Here is a 9,561-nt window from a genome sequence, read left to right on the forward strand (position 1 = left end):
CCAAAACCTAATTGCTCAGGAAATAGAACGTCAGCTCCCTTAAGTGAAATTACAACAGGGCTTTTTGTGTCCAACTCTTAACTGTGGGGGAAAAAACCCAAACAAACAAAAAACCCCAAACAAACAAACAAAACAAAACAACAACAACAAAAAACTTTTAAGCGTGCCTGCCCGCAAGCAGGGTTTTATCTGTTATTAGCAAGTTTCTGAATATTTGAAAAAAGCCTCAAAATCAAGTGTTTTCACCTGCAGTACAAATTAGATCACAGTATGGATTAACCAAAGTTCATATTGCTATAGTGTAACATCTGTTGTTTTTCCATGCAAAACTTGCCAGCCTAACTGCCCCTATCTGCCAAAAAGGCCAATTATTTAAAATTATTTGATCAAATAGCAGAACTGTTTCACTGATAATGGCAAGAAAAGCAGAAGGGGAGCAGAATGTATGGCCATGGTGCTGCCCTGCTGAGCCCACCTGGCTCTAGAGCGAGCCTGCATACATGCCTGTCACAAGCTGGGATATACCACACAGACCCCATACACTTGCACCCATAAAGAATCTGCCAGCAAGCACTAGAAAAGCCCTTCAGGAAAAAGGCAAAATTCATCATTGTTTGTGGAGAAAAATTACTTCTGTTCAAAGAACCAGAGAGGAGAAAGCTTCTGTATAAAATAGTAAGAAATTAAACGAAGGAGGACACTGAAATGGTCAGAAATAAGATTTGAGGGAGAATGAAGGATGCTATTAAATTCCTCCTCCTTGTAAACAGTAAAGGATGTTGATAATCCAAAATTAAAAGAGATGCTAGGAGTTGTCCAATAATAACTGTATGAGTGACCCCTTTTCTAATGGTATCAGTCACACCCACTGATAGTTTAGAAAGGTTTTATAATGTTATGTAATTGTCAAACCCAGATGCTACTTCCTAATTGTAATCAAATCTGCCAAAGCACATCCATCTCAAATATAATAAGTTTCTGTCAGTGCTGTGTGAATCAGAGCTGTAGACACAGAAGACACTCTGCTGAGAGAGTGACAGAGAGAGTTGGTCATTATTTGCCCCATCAAAAGTGTACTGCTGTTATCCGGCTTGTCAGTCCCCACACATACCACAGATTTAATCAGCATGTATCTCAAGTCCCAATGCATGCAGTAAATCACATTCTCACTCATCCTACAGGCCAGCAAAGACAGGGAAGCGAACAATGGGACCTGAAAGTACTATGGCAGTGGTCTCAGAGGATGGGGAAGCGAGAGGAGAGATGGCCAAAGGCATGTGTGAAGATGCTACAAATGAACTGTGCTGTGCAGAGGATCTGAAAGTGTTGTATGCAGTTGCAGGAATACTGTGCTACAGGGGTATAAAGGAGATACAGGAAATTTGGGCTATTGCAGTAAAGGCATTGTAGGGATGTGGGAAGCATTCTGAAAACAGCAGTTGACTCTGTTTATGGCCCATGGAATGCTGTGTTAAACTGATACAAGCACTTTTTTTATAGAAGTCCTTCTGTGTGTTTTCCTCCACAAACGTTCTTATCTTGCAAATTTAACATTTGTCAAACCTTGTTTAATCAGCTTTCTTTCCTCTGGACTGAATATTATGCTTGTTCCAAAATACAAAACCCTCTTGCAGATCTCATGGGAATGGAGTCTGTATTGAGAAGGTCCCTGAGTCTGGGTTTTCCTTTGGTGATCTATCTTTAATCTTTTATTAAGCAAAACCTTACATTTTCTCCTACTTCAGAAGCTCCTACCATTGAGCTCCATGCTGCGTGCAGATGTACAAACTGTTTTTTCCGCAAATGTCCCAGTGACTCAAGGTTTGCAAAGCATAAAAATACGTCTTTTAAATCTTTGAAAAGGAGCAAAGATCATTAGTTGTGGAAATAATGCCATCCAATAAATAATTATCTGTAAACTTAGCAGTAGGTATTTAATTGGAATGCTACATCTCCAGTTTGGAGAAGGACACACAGTTTATGGCATGCTGAGTAACATTATTATGTTGAGATGATGAACAGACAAATTTTTTTCGTGTCTGGGAAATGGCAATGATATCAAACAGAAAAGCTGATACCTCATCAGTTTGCCTAGCACAACATAAATGTCTTTCCTCAAAAATCAAATCCATCCCAACAGGCTACTAAAAAAATGCCGATGAAGAGATACTGGATGTAGTTTGCTTTGACACAGCGCTGTAGAAATGGTAGAATTTCTGAACCAACAGAATTGGAATATGGGTTGTTTGGGTCTGATTTTGTTAATGCTGCTGCTATTTGTTGAGCTGGAGAAGATTTTGAAGCCCTTGATACTTCAGAGATTTTTTTGGATTTTTTTAACTTTTGTAGATTTTAGAAGTAATTGTGTAGTAAATGTAGATTTTAATGTAGCTGTATATCTCTTACCCTTAGCATAATAGTTACACATACCCAACCTTTTTACACCATTTCATATCAACCCCTCTAAATTCTGTGAGCGTGTTTAGTCTTCTTTTCAGGATAGAACTGTAGAAAAACACCTGTGTTTAAGAATATGGCACCCTAGGCCTGGACCAGGAGATATCACGCAGACATAGCAACCTTCAAGCCCAGAACTTTGGAGGAAGTCCAAGGACTATACCTGCTGTGAAGAAGATGAAGATAAGCAAGAAGGGATCCCAAACACCTCCAGACCTAATTCCCAAAGGAGTGTGTCAGGAGGCAGAACTGGGCAGAACTGAGGGGTGGATAGACCTGGGATTGAATGGACCTTATTATAAAATCATGGAACCGCTGTCTGGGTGCACACACAAGTGTGTATTCCCCTAATTAAAGGACCTGCTCTTTTTATCTTATGCACTAAATTGGCCTGAAGTCTTTTTCCCCGAGGTCTCTTTTAGGCAACACCCTGAAGGTTAGTTTCCTATTCACGTAGGCATCAGTGACTTGAAATAAAATTTTTTCATAACACAACTTTTAGAAGATGCATAGGAGCACTGTTTTCTTGGATGCAGATACAAAGTCCACATTGGACGTTCTTCCCTGCAGCATGTGAAAGCAGCCTTTCTTTTAGTCTCTGTTCTTCAGTCTTACAGTTTAAACACAGGGGTTTTTTACCCAATAAATTGTTTGGATGAAAACTGGTGCCATGTGACCTCTAAATGTGAACAAAAGCGTGACCCTTTCTTGCATGCAAGCTGTGCTGCAGAGGAGCCTTTGGGAGGGAAATTTGACTTCCCAGGCAGTGTTTTGTGCGCAAAGTCCAGCTGGTGTTGAAGGAAGATTTGCCTCAACTTTTTAGACATCAGTGACTAAAAAGTCACTGACACTAGTTTTTCCTGTAAGTGTTAATATAGTTGTGTTAAATCCAGAGTTGCGTGATCCTATTTTTCATGTGTTTTATTCAGATACACCTATTTTAAACCTTGAAGTGCAGTCCTAGCACACACTAAGTAAACAACCTGCAGCACAAAATAACCTCCATGCCAGTATGCCCTGGTGGTGCTGCCTTACTGTCACCATTGTACAACTCAGCAAAGCAGAGCTCACTTTAATGTGGATCAGGAGCCAATAAAAGTGCAGTGTCAGCAGCGAGGAGTTTAGACTGGTCTTCAAAAGTCATCCCAGCAACTGGTGGACAGTTGCTGGGATGACTAATTCAGCAATTAGTACATGCTGAATTTCATGTCACTACAACTACACCATTAGTGGTACCCAACCTCGTCTGGATACATGTACCCAAGACCAAAGTTATGTCTTTGCTTTATCAAGGTAAGGCTTTGAGTTAAGTAACAGCTGTATCCCAGGGTGAATTTACAGGACTGTTCCTGTTCAGGGCCACACCTGTTTTTGTCCCAGAGTTTGTGGATCAATAGCCCTGGAGTAAAAGGATAGAGGGGATGTTTGATAAAATGAAAAATTAAGTACTTAGTAAGATAGGAAAACAATTTGAAAAAGGAGGGAGAGTGAGTGACAAAAGGGGTCTAGGTCTTCTAAGGGACAGTGGAAAACAGACATGAAGCATGGCAGAAGTGAGAAGTAAGTGAAAAGGGCATTAAGCTAAATACCAGAAAGGAAATGAGAGTTAGAAGAAAACAGGGACAGAGGTAAAGATAGGAAAATCAAGTGTACTACTGGCTGAGAGTGTAGAAAGTTTTATAGCATTAGTGTTCACTGGCGGGCAAACACGGTGTTACGTGACCCAGTAGAAGTGTTTTATCAAAGTCCCTGCAGCAGTTACACATTTAATCAAAGAAGAATCTTTTTGAACCTGGGCCTCTGTACTTTACTAGGCTTCTCACAGCTGTAATTCAGTGTTTTATATGATGAAGTCCCATGCAAGAATAAGTTAGAAGACTAGGGGGATTCCACAAAATCTAACAAGGATGGTCTCATCTTTCACATTGTGCCTGAGCTGCTCCTTGTTCCTCAGTATTCGTTTCCTTGGCTCAGTCTGGATTACAGTTTCCTTGCAAATATGAGGAAAGCAAGGACCCAAAAATTCATGTAGCTCTCTGATTAATTTGGTGATAAAAAGATAACACTCCATGGATTGGACACTGGCAAATAAATGCAAGGTATTTCTGAAATATTGTTATCAAGGGTAGGTAGGAATAAATTGTTACTCAGCAACTGTCCTGTCTGCATTACTGTTTCCATGTGAGAATGAGACAGGAAAAGCCGACACACCTAAGTCTCCATATCATTGCATTGAATTCTGTAGGCATAACCATTAATATGTAGTATGGTAGAGAGGAGGGTGTGTAAACCTTTAAAACATCCAGGCAAAGTTGTTCTCAAGTCATTAGCCTTACTTTTACAAATAGCACAAAGTTACTTCTTTGAGTCAAATTACACAGCAGCAGTAAGGTTCTTCTGCATGTATCCAGACTTGACCTTGTGTTCAGATTTGGGATGGAGAAGGAATTTTACACCTGTTGAATTAGCACAGACCTCTGTCTCCTACCTTACTGTGGCCTGTTGCACAGCTCCATCAGCTAAGATCTGGACGTATTTCACACAAAGAGCAGCTTTCCCTTGGAGCAGAGGCTTCAGGCCTTAGAGACACCTGGACTGAGGTTAAGAACATTTTATTTTTTGAAACATTTCACATTATTGGGTGGGGTTTTTTTTTCAACCTGATCTGGAACAAAAGAATGCTTTGGCAGATTTCCTAGTACAAGGTGTATATTACGGAGGTGCAGACACAGAACTACATCCGCAGTCTGCTGGTGCAGCTGGGCTGTCAGTGGTCATTTCTTTGTCTATGAAGAGGAGGATGAGCAAGCTGAGGTGTGAGGGCAGTGAGGCAGGCACATTCAGTCTGTTCAGTGAGCAGCAGCTGTGGTCCAGTTTGTTGACATGAAAATTGTCTGAGGATGCTGCTGAGGCTGAAGGAAGAAAAGTGGATGCATGAGGCACAGATCGTGATCTGCTGGCATGGGATGAAGAGGAAACAAGCCCAATAATACTGATAAGCCGATAAGATTTTACCAGAGCCCCTTTCAGACATTTGTTTCAAAAGTAAAACAGAACAGCTGTCCTGGTTTTGGCTGGGATAGAGTTCATTTTCTTCCTAGTAGCTGGTACAGAGCTGTGTTTTGAATTTAGTATGAGAATAATGTTGATTATACAATGATGTTTCGGTTGTTGCTAAGTAATGCTTACCCTAAGTGAAGAATTTTTCAGCTTCCCATGCTTTGCCAGCAAGCAGGTGCACAAGAAACTGGGAGGGAGCATAGCCAGGACAGCTGACCCGGACTGGCCAAAGGCATATTCCATACCATAGAATGTCATGCTCGGTAAATAAACTGGGGAAGCCACCGATGCCTGCTAGGGGACAGGCTGGGTATCGGTCAGCAGGTGGTGAGCAACTGTGCTGTGTGTGACTGTTCATTTGCTTTTTTTTATCATGAGTTTTATTCCTTTCTTTTTGTTATCTCCACTTTCATTACCATTATTATTAGTTGTCTTAGTATTATATTTTACTTTATTTCAATTATTAAAGTGTTCTTATCTCAACCCACAGATTTTACCTTTTCCTGGTTCTCCTTCCCATCCCACTGTAGGGTGGGTGGAGCAGTGGGTCTGTGTGGTTGGCTGGTGTTAAGCCATGTCAACATCCTTTTTGGCACCTAACATGGTGCACAGAGGGTTGAGATAGCGACAGATCTGACCAGAGCATGTTAAAACAAATTTGTTATGAGCGTTCAATTAATTGTGTTGGTTTTACAATTGCTGGTCACAATGTTGATTTATCTGCTCTCAGTCATTGTGCTTGATCTCAGGGTTGCATTTTGTAACACTTTACTTGCAGCATGTGTTCCCTGTCTTGGGCTTATCACCTTTGAGGTCTGGGTTCAGGTTATCGCTTTATTGTAGTTTGTAATACTGGCTTGTGATATGATAGAACTACTGGTTGTAAAACTAATCTGGTGTGTGTACTCAGCATTGCTCACCTCTGTTCTTCGGGAGCCATCTATTGGGAACTATCAATAATCACAGCTTTTGTCTTTCCTCCTCAGAGAGACAGCCTATGGGGGAGACATCCTCCCACACCTTCCCCTTTCCCACCAGGCTAATTACAGTAGCGTTTGAGAATTTTGAAAATTTTGAATGTCCTTTGGATGTTGAAACCAGCATGCTCTTATTTCCAGGAATGCTGAATGTGTTCCAGGTCTTGTTTAAGATTAAACAATTAATATAAGAATAGTACCAAGAGAATTCCCTGAGTTATAAGTGGCAGGGTGTGCGGGATAGCATGTGGCAAGTACATAGGATAGTGGGCACCTCCAGTGTTTTGGAACTTCATCTCTGAACAAGAGCAGAATAAATATTCGAGGAAAGTATGCTGTCACCCTGTCAACTCCAGACAGGCACAAATTACTGTGAAGTGCTGTGCTGATCCCTGTTCAACACTATTCAATACCCTCAAGGGGATGAGATGGTCTCTGTATCTCATGGCAAAGCATTAGGCACTGCAGCTGCTCCAACCCCAGTGACAGGCATGGTAGTTGAACCAGAGAATCAACCCATGCAAGTATTAGTCACTCCTATTGACAAGAAGAAATGGACACGAAAGTCAGCTTGTTTAGTAAAGGGGGATGAAGGTGCATCACATAGATGCACGTGTACCCGAGTCAGGCCACTGCAGAACAACAAAACAACCAACAGGTGGCTCAGGTGGATCTGGATTGGCAACATAAGGGTGAATTATTTATGGCATGGTGGGCCCATGACACCTCAAGCCATCAAGGAAGAGATGCAACATATAGATAGGTTTGTGATAGAGGGGTAGATTTGACCATGAGCACTGTTGCACAGGTTATGAACGTGATGCAATTAAGGAAATCCAGTGGATAAAGACTCTCTAGTACTAAGGATAGTAGCTGAAATATAAATGTAAGGAAGCCTGGCAGACTGACCTTATCACACACCCACAAACGCACAGTGTGCTTACTGGAGTACTGGAAACATATTCCAGACCCTATGCCACCACCCAGAACACTATCCTTGGCCTTGAGAAACAAGTCTTGTGGTGACATGGTACCCCAGAAACAACTGAGTCACACAGTGACTCCAAAACAACCTTGTAGACACCTGGGCCAAAAAGCATGGTGTTGAGTGGATATATCACATCCCCTGTTGTGCACCAGGCTCCAGGAAAATTGAAAAATGCAATGGACTGTTAAAGACTACACTGAGAGCAATGGGTGGTGGGATCCTCAAACATTTAGCAAAAGCCACCTGGTTAGTCAACACTAAGGAATCTGTCAGTCAGGCTGGTACTGCTCAATCAAAACTTTTATGTACTGTAGATTGGCCTAAAGTTCCTGTAGATTGGCCCAAAGTTCCTGTAGTGCACATAAGAAATATGCTGAGGAAAACAGTCTGGGTTATTCCTGCCTCAGGCAAAGGCAAACAAATCCATGGGATTGGTTTTGCTCAAGGACCTGCGTGCACTTGATGGGCAATGCAGAATGATGAGGAATTCTGGTGTGTGCCTCAAGGGGATTTGATTTTGGGTAAAAATAGCCAATGAATTAAACTGTTTGATGTAATTGCTATGTGATACTATCTATTGTCACTTATATGTGGTGATATGCCCATCACTGCACTGGGCACTTTGCAGTGCCCTTCTCCACCAACTCTGGATTTGGGGATCTGAACTCAGCTGCCTTTTGATCACCACATTCATCAGAGAATGAACTTTGATGAATCTGGACAAGCACAACAATGATGTAATCAGAACTGGCTTTACCATGCAACAATCCAACAACCCACACCATCTTTCTGGTCCTGAAAGACAGTTCTGACAATTGAAGCCCAAAGTCATGGGAGAAATGAACTCAACTGACATTTTATAAAGACGGTTGATGGACTTAGGAAATCATATCTGTCTGTATGTATCAAAAGACAGGAAAGGTGATGGGGTATTTGAAAGTGTGGAAGCTAGGCATGGTGTAAATTGTGTAGAATAAGGGGTGGATACTGTGCTGGTTTCAGGTGGGATGGAGTTAATATTCTTCCTAATAGCTGGTACAGTGCTGTGACTTTTATCCAGGAGGAGAATAACATTGATAACTCACCTATGTTTCCTATGTCCCTAAGTAGTGCTTACCCTAAATCAAGGACTTTTCAGTTTCCCATGCTCCACCAGCGAGTGCACAAGAAATCGTGAGAGAGCATAGCCAGGAAGATGACCTGAACTGGCCAAAGGGATATTCTGTACCATAGAATGTCATGCCCCATATATCAACTGAGGGGAGCTGGCCAGGAGGGGCCACTTGCTGCTTGGGGTCAGGCTGGGCAGTGGTCTGTGTGTGGTGAGCAACTGTGTTATGCATCACTGTTGTGGGTTTTTTTCTCCCTTGAATTATATTTCTCTCTCTCTGTTTGTTATGTTTTATTTCATTACAATTATTATTATTAGTAGATTTTACTTTATTTCAGTTATTAAACTGCTCTATCTAAACCTGCAGGTTTTACCTTTTTCCAGTTCTCCTCCCCATCCCACCATGGGGGAGGGAGTGAGCATCTGCGTGGTACTTAGCTACTTGCTGGGGTTACACATGACAGCAGCAGCGAGGGTTGGTCTGGCCAGCTCTGTCCCATTTGTCATAGTCTTGCCTAGCCCAAGTTGCCAGGTTCTCAGGATAAACATTTAAGTGGTGCATCCCCACCCAGAAGTGGCTATTGCTCACGAGCAAGATTACTTTTTTTCTCCAGTATTTCCTCTTGCTCCCTGGGAGAGCATTCTTGCCAGCCCTCTCCAACCTTTGTCTATTTGCTGCTGCGAGGTGACTATTGCAGACATCACCCAATGTCCTTCCCGGCTGCTGGCTCTTCCCAGGGGCTCCCAGTGCCCCAAAGCTGTCCTGGGTACCTGTGTGTACCTTCTAATGTGGTTGGCTGATGGTGGCAGTGGCAGCTGGGCTTTTCAGCTTCTGATGTTCGGACATAGGATAAATAGATGTGCTGACTGTAATGAAGCAGTTAATTCTGGCTTTTTAGGGGTTTTTTTTGGCATCTCATGGTGCAAAACGTGGCCACACCTCGAATACTGCGTGCAGTTCTGGACTC

Source organism: Corapipo altera, unplaced genomic scaffold (genome assembly GCF_003945725.1).
Source record: "Corapipo altera isolate COAL_440 unplaced genomic scaffold, ASM394572v1 61, whole genome shotgun sequence".
NCBI lineage: Eukaryota > Metazoa > Chordata > Aves > Passeriformes > Pipridae > Corapipo > Corapipo altera.